Raw genomic sequence first — 18,122 nt, 5'->3', positions numbered from 1 at the left:
TACTTCACCAACATCTGCATAGACTGGTAAGGAAAGGTGCATGACACTGACATCTTTAAGAACACGGAATTATCAAGAAAGCTGTTCTCTACTGGACCAGCATATTACCATTGGTAACACTGACATGCCAATAGTAATTCGGGGAGGGGCAGCCTCTGGCTTCTCAAGTAATATACTGGACATAACAGCACCATGGAAAGATTCAACTGCACACTCAGCAGGTGCAGACTGACTGTCATATGTGCCTTTGATAGACTGAAGAGACGCTAGTGGTGTTCACTCACTAAACTGGATTTCAGTGAGAAAAATATCCCAATGGTGATAGCTGCCTGTTGTGTCTTGCATAATATCTGTGAGGCAAATGGGGAAAAGCTGCCACCATGACTTTGAACAGCCAGACAAGTGCTATTGTAAGAGCCTAGCATGGAGCTATGTGGAGGAAGGAGGCTTTGAAAAAGGACTTTAATGGTCAGCCAGAGTTTCTCTGGGCCTGGAGCTTTAGTCGTTAAGATCTGTGTAGTGCTTGCTGTATACATTAATGAATATGACTGGTTGTTTTCCTGAAGCTATGACTTATGTGGTGCTTGGTGTGAATTTACAATATCATTTGCTTTGGCAACCACTATGCATTCTGCTCTGAACTAATAAAGAATGTGATTCACCAAAAATAGAACTTTGATTTTCGGTGCTCTTTTTCTCACTCAATGTGTGAAAAATCCCACAGGGAGAGTTGTATCCATTTAGTTATGTTAAAAATGTGAGTGGAAATATAAAATTATAAAGAAAATTTATGTCCGTTTGAGTAAACAAATGTAGTCCATACATACACCAACCATGATTTTCACAGATTAACGTATATGAAGCTGTGGTTTTCTTGCATGGAGTGGTAGGGTGCTTAAGGAGTTGCAGCTATTTGATTTATTTGTGAAATTCCTTGGGAGTGAGGAAGAGACAGGAGAGGGGAAAGACTAGAATCTTAAAGCAGTGGATCAAGATTTATGCATCACAATATATTCAGCAAATGAAACTGCAACCTACAGATATGGAGGAAAGGAGGCTTAAGAGAGATGACACTGCCTGGCTGGGAAGTTATTGAACATTTAGAACCAGGAAACAAAATTATTTGTGGCAAGGGAATTTCCGTGGCTGCCAATTACAAACCCTACACTAGCGATTACTCCAATCCCTTTCCATAGGGTCTCACAACTGGTCCACTCCAGATCTTTCAATGAGCATCAATTGTATTATGATGAGATCTACCATTGAATTCCATGTGCTGTTAAGTGGCCTAGGTCTAGGTAGTGCCTGATCACTATTCCTAGCTCGGGGTCACTCAAGCACACTCCCCAGAACCATAACCCACGTCTGACACCCATTTTAGCAGCAAGACCCACAATCCAGCCATTCAGGCCCTCGAACCAGTGCCACTGCACTCTCACACAGACCTCCCGACAACCTCGTTGTGGGAGCTCTGGTTTCTAGCTACAGCGTGGCAGTAGAACAAGGAAAAGCAATGTTAGCAAGGAATTTCTTAAACACATACACTTTATTCTTAAAGAGCACAAGGGAGTTATAGATCTATGGAAAACACACTCCTGAATGCAATCCCCTCCAGCCTGATCTCGTCCCTTTTGTGTCTAGGTTTGGTCCAAGTCCACATGGAAGGCTAAGTCCCTCCTGCCTGCATTCCCTCCAGCTTGTCCTTCATTTCTGGTGATGCACCCTGTGATGACACGTACTATGTTGGGGAGAGGTGTGTAGAGAGCAATGACTATGGAGTTCTCCAAGGAAAACAAAAGAGGGAAAGGTTAGGATTTCTAGATTTGTAGGTCCTGCAGCATTTGAGTTTGCTACTTGAGAAAACCCATTATGTCCTGGTGCATTTTCCAGTCCTTGTCCTTCTTGGACTCCTGGGCCTTTTTCCTGTCCTCTGTCTTTTTCCATGCTGTTAGCCTATTCACACTGCAAACCCTTTGTTGACAATCCAGAGGAGTACAGGCCTGCAGAATCTCACAGAACATCTCTTCCTCAAAGTCATGCTTTCTGCAGATGTGGAGGGGGCATCCCTTCAGGCCACCACACGAGGAGCTGCTGATAAAAACCATTGGACTGACAGCCACAACAGCAAAGGAAAGATACGTTTCAAAACTCTTCCCTCATTCCCACAAACACTTAATAAGAGATACTTGTCGACATGTCGACTTTGCAGCACCTTGGCACAACACCGCTCTCCAGGCCCAGCTCTGGTGAATAAACCCACCAGGAGTAGGGGAGGGTGGATTTTCTGTTCCACAAAGCTATAAAATTTTCAGCCATTTTTTCCCATGGGTTTGAGCACATGGCAACGGCACTATTTTCCACAGGTGGTGGTAATTTTAGCTGACATCTCACAACTGAGGATCACGAAGGCACAGAACAGCTGCTACTGGTGTCCCAAAGCCACCTAGGCCCATATACTAGTGACTGCAATGAGTTTACCAAAGTCATCAGAATGGTGTGAGAAAGCATCCTACAGCAGAGAAAGAAATAAAGCGTCCACTCTAGAAACCTTCAGGAGAGAACTGCGGAGATCTCAAAAGCACAAAAGATCATAAGGGGAAAATAGGAACACACTTACCCACATTCTCTTCCCCTTCATCAGGCTCACTGTGGTAGCATTTCAAACAAGCCCTGGCTCGCAGCATGACTCAAGTTCCCACTATGCACATCCCTCCATTCCTCCGCTCTCACACTGTTCACAGCAGGAGTTTGTCTCCTCTGAGGTATCCATGGTGGTCTGTGAAGTGCTGATAGGGTCTCTGCCAAGTATGGTATGCAGCTCTTGTAGAACCAACAAGGTGACGGCACAGCACCAAATCTGTTGTGTTCCCTGGCCCTGTGGTATCCCTGATGAAGTTCCGTCACTTTCATGCAGCACTGCTGCTGACCCCTGCATCCCCTGTGCAATCTGCTCACAGAAAGTGGAGATCTGCAGCTGGTCTGTAGCTGTGCTTACAGTCTCTTCTCCTCACTGGTCCAGGAGATCCAATACTTCCTGTATGCTCCAGGCTGGAGCTTGTCTAGTACCTGTCTGCATACGTGGAGTCGGCATGGTCGGCTGGGCAGTTGCACACAGCAAAGGTGAGTTGCTAGGTGTGCTTGCCAGGATGGACAATCAGGAAAAGGCATTTCAAAAACACATGGGGAACTTTAATTGGGCTGACAGCTTCTGGTCTCCCTCACCCCCGGGCAGTGGCGTTTAAAATTGTGACCAGCGCAGTCAATGTTGCAGGAAATAGGGTATTGTGGGACAGCTGTTAGGGTCAACACAGGTCATGCACGGTCTACACTCTCACTGTCACCTTAGCTCTACACCATTTAAGGATGAGGTTTTAGTGCATTGCTGCAACAAAGCACTTTCATACACCAGAGACAACAGACTGTAGACACATGCACATATAGCTCAACATAAGTCGCCTTATGTCAATGTAATTTTGTAGTACAGTGTCTGGTAAACTCAATCCCGGAATATACCAGGACTGTTCATAATTCTCTGCAAGTCGTAGAGCCATTTTATTTGTTTCAGTCACTGTTCCTATGATAAGATACTTAAATTTAAGTTAGAATTTAATACAAATTTCTAATCTCATATTTCCAAAGCTTGAATCATTTCTCATTTGTTTTATCCCTCACCCATTATTGTGGCCAACTATCACATTCCAGGGTGCAATCCAGATCAGTGAGGGGCTGTGTCACCATCTGCCCTGCAACTGTGGGTATCTTACAATGCTCTGCTCACAAACAGCCTGCAGGTCACACCTTGAGTGTCTGTACAGCTACAGATCTGGTCCAGCAACTCTGACCTCAGCAGCCTGTCAGAGACATACCAGCCATAATCTGGCTTCCACCAGTGTTGATTATTATCTGCAGGGCAACCCCAAGACACCCCCAGTTCAAAATTTTCCCCAAAAACATGTATTCTGCACTGTCCAGTCCTCTCCTGGACAGTTAGAGGTATGTTGCCCTGCAAGGAGTCAATATGCAAGTTTGCCACTTTAAATGGAGTTACCAAATAGCTAAATTTAAACACAACAATGGATTAGTTTTAATTAAAAAAAAAAAAACGAGTTTAACTACTAAGACAGATTTTAAGTAAGTACAAGTATAAGGTATTAAAGTCAGAAATGATAACAACAGAAAAAAGAAAATCGTAGTAGCTAAAACTTAACAAGCTAGACATGGCTCAATTTAAAATCCTTAATACATGTTCCCAGAAAAAGGATTGACCAAATTCTCAGTTCAGAACCCCACCCAAAGTCTTAATACTGATTTGTCATCTTGAAAACGCATGCGAGAAAGAGAGAGTACCTAGAGTGTTTTTGCCTCTGACTTTTAATAGTCCATTCACTCTTCGAAATACATTTTCCTGAGGGTCACCCCACATAAACTTTCTTCCCACTGTGAAGATGGAGACACAGAGTCTCGTGGTGAAAGAGGTTCCAGGTTGCTGTTTGTTACAATGCAGATCGATCTGTTCCAGCTCCTGAATGGCCACTTGACCGGTGATTACTGATCAACTTTGATGACACCCAGCTAGAGGCATCAGCCTGTCCCTTATCTTTGAGGAACAGGTTTACCCACTTCTCAGACTTGTCTGCTAAACACATTTCAGCCACAATTTAATACACGTCTACCCCAATATAACACGACCCAATATAACACAAATTCGGATATAATGCAGTAAAGCAGTGCTCGGGGGGGGGGGGGGGGGCAAGGCTGCACACTTTGGTGGATCAACGCAAAGTTGATATAATGCGATTTCTTCTATAACGCAGTAAGATTTTTTGGCTCCTGAGGACAGCGTTATATTGGGGTAGAGGTGTATGTTCATAACTTTACATATAATGTTGCTATACATATTTCACCATATTATTGACCAGTGAGTTATTAGTTTTTAACTGATACCTCACAAGGCGTAATAATCTGTGCACAAAATATAATAGTGTGTACGGTGTGAATAAAGGCGTGCATTTGGTCACATCAGCAGACTCCATCAGTGTCTCAATATCGATCCAGTGTGTTCAGAAAAGAAATACACAGAACAAGATATGCAGAATTCACAAACAACTATAATAAATGGCTACATGTGAAATATTCGAACTGCATATAAAGTTGCTGGCAGTGAATAATCCACAATCTTGATGAGAGCTCCTGATGTTTACAGTGCCATTCAAAAACAAGCATTGAGTTCAGAGCATGGGTGTTTCTGTCCAGGACAGACAATGTTTTAATTCAAGATTCCTGATGTTCAGCACACACAGAGCAAAGTACCAAGAGGACAGCTAAAAATAGTTTGATGTTAACACTCATTTAACTATACTCTCTCCAATATCCCCACATCAATACGGGCTCAAGCAGTATTTTACAGACAATTAGAATTACTGCCCAGCTCCGTAATTTATGTAAAAATGAGCAGAAAACATTTTAACAGTCACTTGGCAAGAGGTCATCTTGTCCTCAAAGGCATCAGCCACCAACAGGCTGCTGTAGCTCAGTTTTGGTACATTTCCCCCATCCTGTTGTATTGTGTGCTATAATTAGAGGGAAGCTTGAGTGGTCAATTCACTTCACCAGACATATCAGGGTTTTACAGTGGGGAAGAGGAATCTTAACCCCGTTGCTGACCACTCTTATATATGCACTTTACTCCTTTGCCCACATGTCTTAATATCGCTTGAGCATTGCACCAGGAAAATGATCTGTTCCCCCATTCCTCCTCTTCCACCTGCCCTCAACATCTGAGTGGGCTGGGTCTACAGCAGCGGTTCTCAATCTTTCCCTAGTGGAATCAGATGGTCTGGGGGCAAAGGGGACTGTGGGTAATCCACCACAAACACTAAGGAGCTGCCTTATACTAGAAGATAATTCAAGTAGAATAGGTGGTAGCCACTCTATATAAATCAATGTAGATGAGTTAGATACACTGCCATTGAGGCACTTGGGTTTCTAAACAGTTTTCCAGGAAGCCACTCTCTCAACAGTTAACCATATCTGACCATAGCACCCATATTATTTAAAGAAAAATATTAAGTCCCGGCTAATATCACAGGAAGCTGAACAGCCTGATTTTTTAAGCTGGTATTCTGCCACTAGAAGGGGGCTGTGCAGAGCAGAGCAGACATCACCTCATCCATCTCCATTCTGCTGGCCAGCCGTGGAAGTTTCAGCCAACCACTGTATCTCCCCCAATGCTACAGTGAGGAGAAAAGCGGAGAGGTGCCCCATCTAAAGATGTTTGTGGAAGGAATATGATGCTGACCAATGTTGGAGATGTTTTCTTATAACCCCTCATCTGTCCTCATCCATCTGTTTTCTCTCGTCTTATAGGAAGGGAATGTCTACGCTGCCAAAAAAATGTGTTCTTAACTCAGGTTAAAGGCAGTGAAGACACTGCAACTAAATTTACAGCATCATAGGGTTGCTATTTTAACCTGAGCTAGCTAACCCAAGCTAAGAACACCTTTTTTGGCAGGTCGACATACCCATAAATTACACGTTCCTTAGGGCAGAGACAGTCACTGTTTGTCCAGTGACTAGCACAGTGGGGCTCCTAGGAACTGTGGTAACACAAATAATAAAGAAAGAGGCCTCATATCCTTCTGCATTCCAAGAGAGACTGGTTGAAATACCCTATATCAAGCAGGTGCAGGATTTTGTAGGGGATTGTGTCACTCAGGGCCTCCACGGGTTTGGATAAGCAAGCCTTCAGAGGTGCTTAGAATAACTCAAGGTTCATCAGAGGGTACACAAGACTCTCCAGTACCTCTATGATGCCTGGGTTACCTGGAGAATTCTCTCTGGGAAAGGTATTCCACACATTGGCAACCATGATAAGCACCGAGGGTTAGGTATACAAGTCCTTTGCGATCTGCCACATTTACTTAAGATGCTAGTAACGTGTCCACATTAGATTTGCAGTTTGAACCAACTATTTATTTTATTACTTGCCAGCCTCCTTGGCAAATTTAAAGTTTTCAGGATGGAAGGCAGGCCAAAACATCTTATTTCCAAACCCAGCAATGCATTCACTTCGGCTGTCTTGATGGTATATGCTGTAACATATTTTGCAGGGGGTTAGACTGGATGACCCCCGAGGTCTCTTCCAACCCTAATCTGCTATGAACATAAACCCCATACTTACGGTATTCCTATTACCAAGGCTCAAAAACACAGCCCTGATACAGTAGCCAAGCAAGTATTCTCACTCCTCCCCTCCCAACCTCTCTCTCTGAATTTTATCTGGAACAGTATGTGTCAACTGTAAGGGATATTTTATTTGGCTGGAGTTCCACTGAAAAAACAAGCTGTCCGTATACAGAGTAGATGTTTGATAGTAAAAGCAGTGGTTATTTTAGGTAAATAAGTTTTTATATATAACTGCTTAACCATCTGATATGTCCACTATTGCAGAGGATCTCAACTGGGGGTCCACAGCCCCCTGGGGGTCTGTGAGCCCTTTCAAGGAGGCTGCGGCACCCCCAACGGGGCTGAAGCCCTGATCCCTGCCAGCACCACCTGCGGAGCTGAAGCTGGGAGGTGCCAGGCTAAATCTCCCAGCCCTGGTGTCCCTATGGGGCAGAAGCCTTGAGCCCGGGGCAGAGTTGGGGACATAGAGACCACTGCCACCCCCAAACTGCAGCGCAAGAACACGGCAGTCCCAGGGGCAGCACAGCTCCACATCTCTCCCCCGCCATCCCCCCCATTTCCTTTCCCTGCCCACTAGCCAGGTCAGAGGCGGGAAACCAGAGCCGGTGTAGTGGCACAAACAGCTCCGTGGCAGAAGAATTTCCTATCTAGGTTGTACTGAGCATGCTCACCCAAACCGAGCAGGCTCAGTACAGGTAACCACTATTGGTGGGAAAATGTGCTGGTTGCTGTTACCGGGCCATACAGGGCAGCTGCTGCTTCAACTGATGCCATGGAGCCAGCAGCCGCAGCCTCCCCTCCTCTCCTGCTGGTGCCTGGGGTTGAAGCTGCTCTTCAGCTCCCAGGCCTCTTTGCTCCCGCAGAGGCAGCAAGTCAGAGCCGCCTGGATGGGGAGAACCTGCTCCATGGCTGGCAGACCCCTCCGGGAACAGGGACTGCAGGGGACTTCTCCCAGCAGACAACCCTAATACCCCTCTCCTACACCATGAGCGACCCCCTCCCTGCACCCTGAGCTGTTTTCAAATTTTTGAGCTAAGCCTGCCACCTTTGAGTTATAATTTTTGATTGCACCCCCACCAACCCAGACAGGCTGCGTGGCCTGCTGAGGTGAGTCAGGGGGTGGAAATGGCGCTCCCTCCACAGACCTCGCCATGCAGAGCTGGCTCGAGCCCCACTGGCCCCTGCCCCCCCCAAAATAGAAGTCAAATTACACCTATGCCCAAAGCCCCTGCCGCAAGGCCCCCACCCCCACCGGGCCCTGGAGTTTTTATAGCATGTCGAGGGGGGCCTCAGACAGGAAAAGGCTGAGAACCCCTGCCTTATTGGCGGCAGTTATCCTGTCACTGCAAGGCATAGGCTGGATGTAATAGGATCTTTTCTATCTCTATTAGTGGGTTCAGTGCACAAGATTAGTTGAATTGCTAGAAAAAGTATTTCCGAAGCATGAGTAAGAAGAGTTACTCTGGATCCTATATGCAGAATGAATAATTTTATGTTAAGGATACTTGTCCCCCAGGCCCTTACAGCTGTTCAAATCACGGTCTGGGTCGGTAACATGGAGAAATGTCAATCTAATGAGAATTCTTCTGTTGAAATGCTGTTTGTTGGATGTTAATGTCAAGGTAGTTACTAGACAAGAGTTTTCATCCTCTACTACTCTATTTTAAATCAAGTTCCAATTGCCATCTTTTTAAGAGAGGTATTTGGAAATGTTTGGAGAATCTGAAAGATAAAACAGCTCACTGCTGAAATCTCAGTCTGCAGCTCTCCCATCCCCAAATGAGAGGAGGGGATATTCAGTTGGGTTTAAAGAAAAAGAGCTGCAATATCACCACCCAGATGCTCCAAATATTACCCAACCCCTCCAGAAAAGAGGCTGCCAGGACCAGCATCACTAATGTAGAACAAGCAGCAGAAAAAAAGTTGAAGAAACATTAACAGCATCTCTATACATCATAAAGAGGCAGTAGAGGGCATATTTACTCCCTGGTATAGCAGTTTACCTTTACACGTCTATTAGAAATATCTGAACAAGCAATAAGAGGGTAAATAGGAATTCATCCATCAGGGGACACACAACACACACACAGAAATCTGACTAACACAGTGGTCTCTAACCTTTTTACATCCAAGGTCACTTTTTGAATTTAAGGGCAACCCAGGATCTTTCCCGTCCCCTTCCCCAAGGCCCCACCCCTTCCCATTCCATCTCCCCACACACAATCACTTTCACTGGGCTGTAGCACGGGGTTGGGGTTCGAGAGGAGGAGCGGGCTCTGACAGTGAACCCATGAGTCCCAGCTGTGGGAGGGGGATCTCGGTTGAGCCAGAGGCAGGGGTTAGGTGTGCAAGTGGGGTGAGGGGTTCAAGCTCTGGGAGAGTGTTTGGGTGCAGGAGGGGGCTCTGGGCTGGGGCAGGAGTGTTGGGATACAGGAGAGAGTGCGGGGTGCTGGCTCAGAAGGAGGTCAAGGCTAAGGCAGAGGATGGGGTGAAGGAGAGGGTACGGGGTGCTGGCTCTAGCAGGGGGTTCAGGGAGTGGGCAGGAGTTTGGGACACAGGAGCAGGGCTTCAGGGTGCAGCCTCCCGACAGGTGGCACTTATCTCAATCGGAGGCATAGCATGCCTAAGGCAGGCTCCCTGCCTGTCGTGGCCCCACGCCACTCCTGGAAGGGGCCAACGTGACTAGGGGGAACACAGGGGACAAATGACTCTGCGAGCTGCCCCTCTTTGCAGGGACTGGCCCTAAAGCTCCCACTGGCCACAGTTCCCCATTCCCCGTCAATGGGAGGTGCGGGGACAGTGCTTGCAGGCAGGAGCAGCGCACAGAACCCCTCCTCCCCCAGGCCGTGGGACGTTCTGGACGCTTCCGAGTGTGGCATGGGGCCGCAGCAGGTAGTCAACCCCACTGTGCCCCAGAGATTGAGATCGACTGGGAGAGTTCCCAGAATCAACCAGTCGATCGTGAACGACAGGTTGGTGCCCACTGGACTAATGCAACTTATGCATGTAACTCTCACGTGCACTTTAGAAAAGATGTACCATGTATTCATTAATCAGCCCTCTTAATTTAACTTAGGCATTTTGAAATACAGGAGAACCTCAGAATTACAAATACCAGAGTTATGAACTGCTCAGTCAACCACACCCCTCATTTGGAACCGGAAGAATACAATCAGGCAGCAGCAGAGACCAAAAAAACCCCACAAATACAGTACAGTACTGTGTTAAACCTCTAAACTAGGACAAAAAATAAAGAGAAAACAGCATTTTTCTTCTGCATAGTAAAGTTTCAAAGCTGTATAATGTCAATGTTGAGTTGTAAACTTTTGAAAGAACAACCTTCATGGATTTGAAGCCCTCATGGATATGAAGAAAACCTTAATCTTGGATTTAACCAATGCTGTACTGTCTGCACGAGTCTGCAAACATCCTGAAATAAGAACTCTGATGTCTGAATTGCACCACTCATCTCAATGAGGTTAACTATGAAACCTAGAGATGACAATATCAACATAGCTATTTCACTGCTGATTCTTTTAGCAGAAACACCAATCTGATGTGCTTATCCCCACAATCCTAAATTGGTTCTCAGTTCCCAGAGACCATAATTCCCTACTCTGTCAAAACTTTAAAAATTTTCTCATAAAAGCTTCTACTAAATTGTTCAGCATCTTCAGGACAAGAATGTACGGCATATTGAAACCTGACAACATGACAAGAGCACAAAGGGATTGAATATGAAGAACACTACTATACTGATTTATGATGTGTGTGTTTAAACTAAAAAAAAAAAATTGAAAATCCTGCATTATCTGAAACTGTTGCAGAATACCCCCAGGATCTAGTGACCCTGTGTCAAGCTCACCAGAAATGTCTTTCCATATATGTGGTTCAGCCATTTCCCAGTGACATCTACTCCGTTAAGACAACACCTTCCACCCCCACCAGCCAAACTTAGGAACTCATCCTTTGCTCTGAGAGGCAATTAAAATTCTTTCCTCTCACACATCACCTCTAGGAGAAGATATGCAGGCCAAGTTCTGGAATGCTCGGCAACCCCAAATGCTCAGTGGGGGATAACAGAACAGAATTTGATACTGTAATCTGAATCTAATTAACAATTCTGTGGATGGATGAAAAAGTGAAGTGATTTCCCTCCTACATAGATAGATGATGAGGCACTAGAAGGAGTAGGAAAAAAAAAAAGCTTATGTTTGACTACAGTTATTTATGACTGAGGACAGCAGAACTATAAGCAATAAGCAGCTTAGGTTTATTATAGCAGGAGATACTTCTACAGTTTGTGTTTCAGTTTGTCATCAAATTTCACCTCTTTCATTTGCCCATAACCTTCTGAAGTTTTCACTTATTGGGTTGACACAGGCTTGCTCTCTGATCAAACAGGCGTTTCTTTTGGGAAGTTTCAGGAAAACCAGTTTAGTCCTTTGAGTATGAGGGGAGTGAAGATGTCTGGAGCAGAAAGTTGAAGTTTGGCCAGAAGTTAGGCCCTTGATGAGAAGAGCCTTCGTGTGTTCCAGTGAAAACTCATTTTAATTTGACCGAGTTATGAGCCTTTGAAAGTTGCACTTCATGCATACACAATACAATTGGTATGCCTTTCTTTAAGCAATGTTTGCAGTGAACGTCAGCTACACTGAGCAGGAGACTGGGGCTAACTTAACAGTGTAGCGAAAAAGTAAATGCACAGAGTGAATCCAGAGCTCTTACCTCATTCCCTGTGCATCTCGCAAGAAATGATCTGTGCAGCTTTTAAGGCTTGCTGGAGAGAGCTGTCTCCTGCAGACTTCCCAGAGTGCAGAGTAGAAGAGCTCCCTCTAAGAAAACCTTGTAAGGTGTGTGGGATGCAGCATTTGATGTTGTCATGTTGTGTAGCCAAACAGTTCCATACCACAGAATTTCTTTTAATCTCCCTAGGAGATTACAATAAAAGCCACGTTAAACACTCAAAAGTCAGGAAGTGACAAAGCTAAAGGACTTCAAAAAAAGTCATAACTGTCTTAAAGTTACTTTAAAAACATTGTATTGTTAGCTGTAACACCCAGTAAGACTACTGTGACTGAGAAATGAAAGATTTCCATTTCTAATTTGTTCACTTTGTGCACTTGAGAACCCTTTCAGCCTAGTCAGCTTACTCAGAGGGTACATCTACACTGCCATTAGACCCCCACAGCTGGCCCATGCTAGCTGACTCAGGCTAAGGGGCTGTTTAACTGCAGTGTATATGTTCAGGCTGGGGCTGGCGCCTGGACTCTAGGACTCTGTGAGGTGGGAGGGTCCCAGAGCTCGAGCCAGAGCCTGTACATCTACACTACAGTTAAACAGCCTGTTAACCCAAGCCAGCTGGCATAGGCCAGCCACAGGTAGACATATCCAGATCATGTGGGTTTGCCATACAGCAACAGGGGAGAGAAAGATATGTAAAAGATAGCAAAAACTGTGATTTTAAAACCACGGAAGTTGGCAGAGCATTTCACGGCAGGTGTAGGACAAAAACTGTTTCAATTGTCTAGTATCCCTTTATGATTGCACATGAAGCCTTGGCTCTGCCCCCTGGTGTTTAAGTACTATGGAACATACAGCATTTCTCAATACAATAAAGGTTTTATCTGCCACTTTAGATATACCTATCTATAGAATTGGCAGAATTCAATTTTTATTTTTTGTAATTTCAACTCATAATATCGATGTATAGCTTTATTTTAGATTATTGTCTGTTTAAATGTTTACAGTAGCAGGAAGCTATTGGGAGTCACAATTACTTAATGACAGGACACACTGAGATCCAACAATTTAAAGTTTTATAAACAGTCAAAACGCAAACTGTCCCCCTTACATGTCAAAATATATGAAGTAAATATGCTTAAATCAACAAGTCATACTGGTTTTTACTATTCACTTACTCATCCTTTTGTAAAAAGCCTAATTCAAAAGTCAAACGCTGGATTTTGACTCCAATAAGTTCCCAACCAGCATTTTTTTTATCAACGAAAATATTTTTCCATCAGTTTGTATATGTATGGTGAAGTCAACATTTACTGATATTTACGGATAAAAATTTCATCCTTCCAAGCCTACATTTTCCATTCAAGTATACTCATACCACTTACTAACATAATATCTAACTTCATTCATTCAGATTTCATTTTTAAATATATGTTCTCTTCACTAACATAGTTATGACTAAATATGTTGACAGCAGTCACCTACTATGTGCCTTTCAAGCACCACCCGTCTTCTTCAAGTACAATTCAACAGAATGGTGGTTCTGTGATTAAGGCACTGGATCATTAGTCAGGAATCTGGGTTCTAGGCCTGACTCCAGGCAAGTCACACAAGGCTTGATTTTCTGAAGTGCTGCATATGAATGGCTCCAACTAAAGTCAAAGGGAACTACAACAACTTTGAAAGTTGGGCCCTTCATCTCTGCACCTCAGTTGCTCAGCTATGACAGGAGTCAGGAAAACGGGCTGGGCAGATTGCTAGGCTGACCTAGTACAGCAATTTCCATTTTCCTAATACAGCAGTCTTTTTTTACTGGCAATTATTCCATGATTATTCTCTATACTCACATTGCTCACAGCTTTGTATCCTCTAAACTTGCATGTAAAAAGTCTAATAAACTACATTTAGCACTGGTCACCCTAGTAGCCAAACTGCAAGTGAAACAGTTTAACCAGAGAAAACACTTCACAAAAGATCAAATTTTACCAGATTACAGTTTCAATACTGATTTGTAATTAAAATATCTAGCTCTAGTTGTTTGCAGTTTTAAAGGCTCAGATATTTACATTTCAGAAGAACTCAAGTCAACATCTAGAGTCTTAATGGACCAGCTCCTGTTCCCATCAACTCCAGCCTCTGGAATAAAATAGTCACTGTGAACTTTAAAAGCTGAATGTTCTGGGGAGAATCGATTCTCTCTCTGAGATTCAGTCAGTTACATAAAGTAATAACATTCCAGAGTGTGCATTTATCAGCCAATACATGCACCTCTCGGGTATGCAGAGGAGCCAAGGGTACCCAAGATATTTGACTACTGGTTGAGAAATGCCTACCCTAGAGTGTTACACTATACTTACAAAATGACTTATTGACAAATTAAAGTACAAAATATTAATCTTTCGAAGAAACTGCCATCCAGGAACAACCACAGCGGTCTGCTTCTATTTAAGGCTTCCCTGTATCTCACTCACCCCAAAATAGCTGAAGGAAGCTGAGTCCTTTGGCCTCCCCTCAAGTCAGCTGGAAAGGCAGCCAAGCTGATTCTATGGGTACTCTTTCCAGCCCTCCTCTTTAGAAGAGAGATGCTACTGCTGCTTGATTATTTTTAAATACCCCCATCCTACTTCCACTTCCTCCCTTCTATCCTCCTTTTACGCCAACTAGAGGGAGCAGGGGCTGGCAACAGAAGCTGGACTGCATTTGTAGTACAGCTCTTTCCTTCATTCCCAGATGATCAGATAGGAGGAAACTTTCAAAGACAAATGGTTGGATTTTACTAAGTGATGGTAACAAGGTTCTAAGCATCTAGAAATCTCCACTGTTCAGATGAGTGGATAGTTTGGATATGGCAGGGACACCCGGCTGTTTAAGTGGGTTTACAATCCAAGCCCTCGCGTTTGGATTTCATAGTGTTGAACATAAGTTATAGCGATGAGGGCTATGCGCACAGATGCCTAGATAGGCTAAGCACTTTGAATATGCTTTATGTTCCTCTTAAGTTGGTTTTGTAAAAGCTTTAACACAACCTAAGACCAACAGAAAGGTTTCCACTTTAAAAGAACAGATCAAACTTTCTACTGAGTTTTTTTGAGAGAGAAATTTCCCTGCAGTGTTCTGAATCTGAACACTGAGAACTTGCAACGGAAATTGACTTAGCTTAGCCAATTAAGATAAATGGAGAAATGCCAGAAACAAATAGAGCAAGAAAGAGTGAAAACTGAACTGGATTTTATGACTTTCATTTTCAATGTATAGCATTAGTAACAAAAAAAAAATGGTTTGTTTAAATTATTTAGGCTTAGTTACAACTTGCCTACTTTAATTGAATTGTCTCATCAGCACTGATCCCCCCCATCCCACTTAATAAGGCAACTCCCATCTTTTCATGTACTGTGTATATATACCTGCTACTGCATTTTCCACTCCATGAATCTGATGAAGTGCGTTTTAGCCCACAAAAGCTTATGCCCAAATAAATTTGTTAGTCTCTAAGGTGCCACAAGGACTCCTCATTCTTTTTGCTGATACAGACTAACATAGCTACCACTCTTGAAACTTGGCTACAGTTACCATACAAGACTCATAGGTGAACCATCAATTCTCATCCCCGAACAGATTCTAAACAGCTTATTGCTGGATAAATTTTTCCCACTCCATCTCCTTCTCCCTCAGCATGAAAGTGTTCTAACTGCTATTACAGCATGTAGATACTTATGAGTACTCTTTCTGTACCATGCATTTTTAATTTGTGAGATAGGTCCCTACAGATATTTTGATAAAATTCAGAGAACTTAGACTATGTTCATTGAGATGCTCTTGGGGGTGCAACAGAATAGTAATCAACCTCTCCTACCTAACCACATTCCCCCCCGATCCACAGGAGTTGAAAATTTACAACACACCTAAATGCCACAGAATTAAGCTGCAAGCTCTACTGTGTTCAGGGGCAATGCCTGTGTAAAACAGCTACCCACATACCCAGCTGCTGGAAAAGGGAAAAACCTTAATAAATATTAACTTTATTTTAGATTTCATTTCTGGAAGGGAGAAGGAACATTAACATTCACTTTGTTCCTCCTCCTGCCCATAACCCAGAGCCTCCTGACTGCTGTGAAGGCAGGAGTAGGGGGGGAGGGGGGGGAAGGAAGAAGAGGGAGTTCTGTTTATTTACCCCCACCCTGTCTCTGGTTTTATACATTCATCTCCTCCTCAGTTAATAGCTTCTGCCAATGTTACTCCTGGGGAAATTCTGCACCAACAAAATTAAAAATTCTGTGCATAATATTTTAAAATTCTGCATATCTTATTGTCAAAACACCATAATATAATCACATCAGTTTCAATTATTTTTGATAATTTATTTCAAAATACTGTCAGCAAGTATGTCTGTAGGAAATGTTTTTTTGACAAACAGATTCCTTACTAGGCATATTAATACAGAATTTTGAGTAATATTCATTTAAACTACAATACAGAACCATACTTACTACATGCCTCAGAAGCAGCACAAAGGCTTAGGGGAGCCAGGGTAACAGAGGAGCTGAGGGAGAGGGACGTAATTGCTGGGAAGGAGCCTGGGGTGTGAACTTGGAGGGTTGTTGGGTATGGGTGGGCAAAGTATGGAAGAGGTTTTTGGGTGGGAGCAGGGAGGGATTGTTAGGGAGTTTCCCCCATGCAGACCCTGGCTAAACCCTAGTCTGTTCCATTTAGTCAGTCACATCTGCCTATCCCCATGTGTCCCTGCACCCCCTGACCATGAGTCCCTCCACCTCCACTCAGCAATGCTCCCATCGCCATGTGGCCCTGCACTCTTCCCATCCCCATGTGGCCCTGCAATCCCTTCCCCATCCCCATGTGGCCCTGCACCTCCCCAGCCACTTCTGTCCCTATGTGGCCCTGCACCCCCTACCCCCCACAGCCCTTCACTCTCATTCAGCCCCTGCCTCCATCTGTCCTCCCACACTAGCCCTTATGAGCCCGTATCTGACCCCCAGCAGCCCCATGCTGTCTGTCTCTGATGTGGCCCGGCAGGCACTGTGAAGAAAGCAGGCTGTCTCTCTTTCCTAGCTGGCCAGGAGCTGCTGCTCTGTTCTATCACCACAGCTCCTTTTAGTGGGCAAAAGGTGGAACTGCAGCAGCTTTCTGGCAAAAAAATTCAATGTGTAGCTTATTAATTATGCATGCACACAGTGGCACAGAATTCCCCCAGGAGCAGAGTGTCTACTTCACATACTGCTCACAGCTTTCTGAAGATGCAGCAGAATGAATATGACTGAAATGAGTCTACTCAGTTTCATTGCTGCCCACAGATTTCCCCCAATAGCAACTCTGAGAACCCGTAGAATTTTATTTGGTCTCCACTCTATGGCAGACTGGGGAAGCTCTGAGCAGCTGCAGCAATAGGGCTATGTTCCCTTAGACCTTAGAAAACAGCACTGCATTGATGTCCATGCAGTCCACATCTGTAGGGTTATCATTACAACCATAAGGGAAAGAGACTACTTTTTAAAATGAAGCCAGATTCCACAATAGTTAATGGTCACCCAGGAAAGGTGCCTACTCACGACAGGCACACCCTATAACTGTACTGTAATTTCAGTTTGCAGTAAGTTTTTTGTTTGTTTAAATTAAGTCATGTTTTGATCCTGAACAAGACAATTTGCAACATTACAATGAAAAAAAGAGAATACTCAGCTGTTAGTCACTAAAGCTAACACAGTGTAATGAATCTAGGCAATAATCTATACCTTTAAAATTGAACTAATCAGATCCACTGCTGACTAACAGGTTTTTAATTCTAGATAGAAACCGTAAGGTGATTTATAAGAGAACTTCCTTCCTGACTCTGGAAGAATGTTTTCTCTCTTAACTCTTACACGAAGAGACCACATTGCCCACTGGATGTCTGCATGGATATTTACAGGCAGAGAATTAGCATGAGGAAATAAGGTATCAGAAGAGTGAAAAATTGATTTCCTTTACTTGGGTATCAAAAATAGCTGACTATGTAACATACAGAGTGCTAGGCTGAAAACCTAGAGAACAATGTTTGTCCTCACTGAAGATAAGTTTATGTCACAGATTCCATGACTTTCAGAGATCTCTGTGACATTTTCCCTTCATCTCTAGGGTGGTGGGGCCAGAGCTGTCAGCCAGCAGGAGACTCTGGAGCTCTGAGCTGCTGGGGTGGACCC

At 44.0% G+C, this 18,122-nt stretch overlaps 1 protein-coding gene across 3 annotated transcripts in view; it reads right to left on the bottom strand.

Annotated features, from left to right (window-relative positions):
* OXSR1 (oxidative stress responsive kinase 1) overlaps positions 1–18,122 on the bottom strand; it is a 126,104-nt gene that overhangs the window by 102,339 nt on the left and 5,643 nt on the right. The window contains exon 2 of one of the 3 annotated variants that reach the window (XM_032784043.2): positions 11,914–12,116. The exons of the other annotated variants lie outside the window; for them this stretch is intronic. The gene's annotated coding sequence lies outside the window, so the exon portion shown is untranslated. The remainder of the gene's footprint in view (positions 1–11,913; positions 12,117–18,122) is intronic. 3 annotated transcript variants of the gene reach the window in all.

The sequence above is a fragment of the Chelonoidis abingdonii genome, chromosome 2 (assembly GCF_003597395.2).
Source record: "Chelonoidis abingdonii isolate Lonesome George chromosome 2, CheloAbing_2.0, whole genome shotgun sequence".
In the NCBI taxonomy this organism is placed as follows: Eukaryota; Metazoa; Chordata; order Testudines; family Testudinidae; genus Chelonoidis; species Chelonoidis abingdonii.
This window is presented reverse-complemented; position numbering and strand designations above follow the sequence as displayed.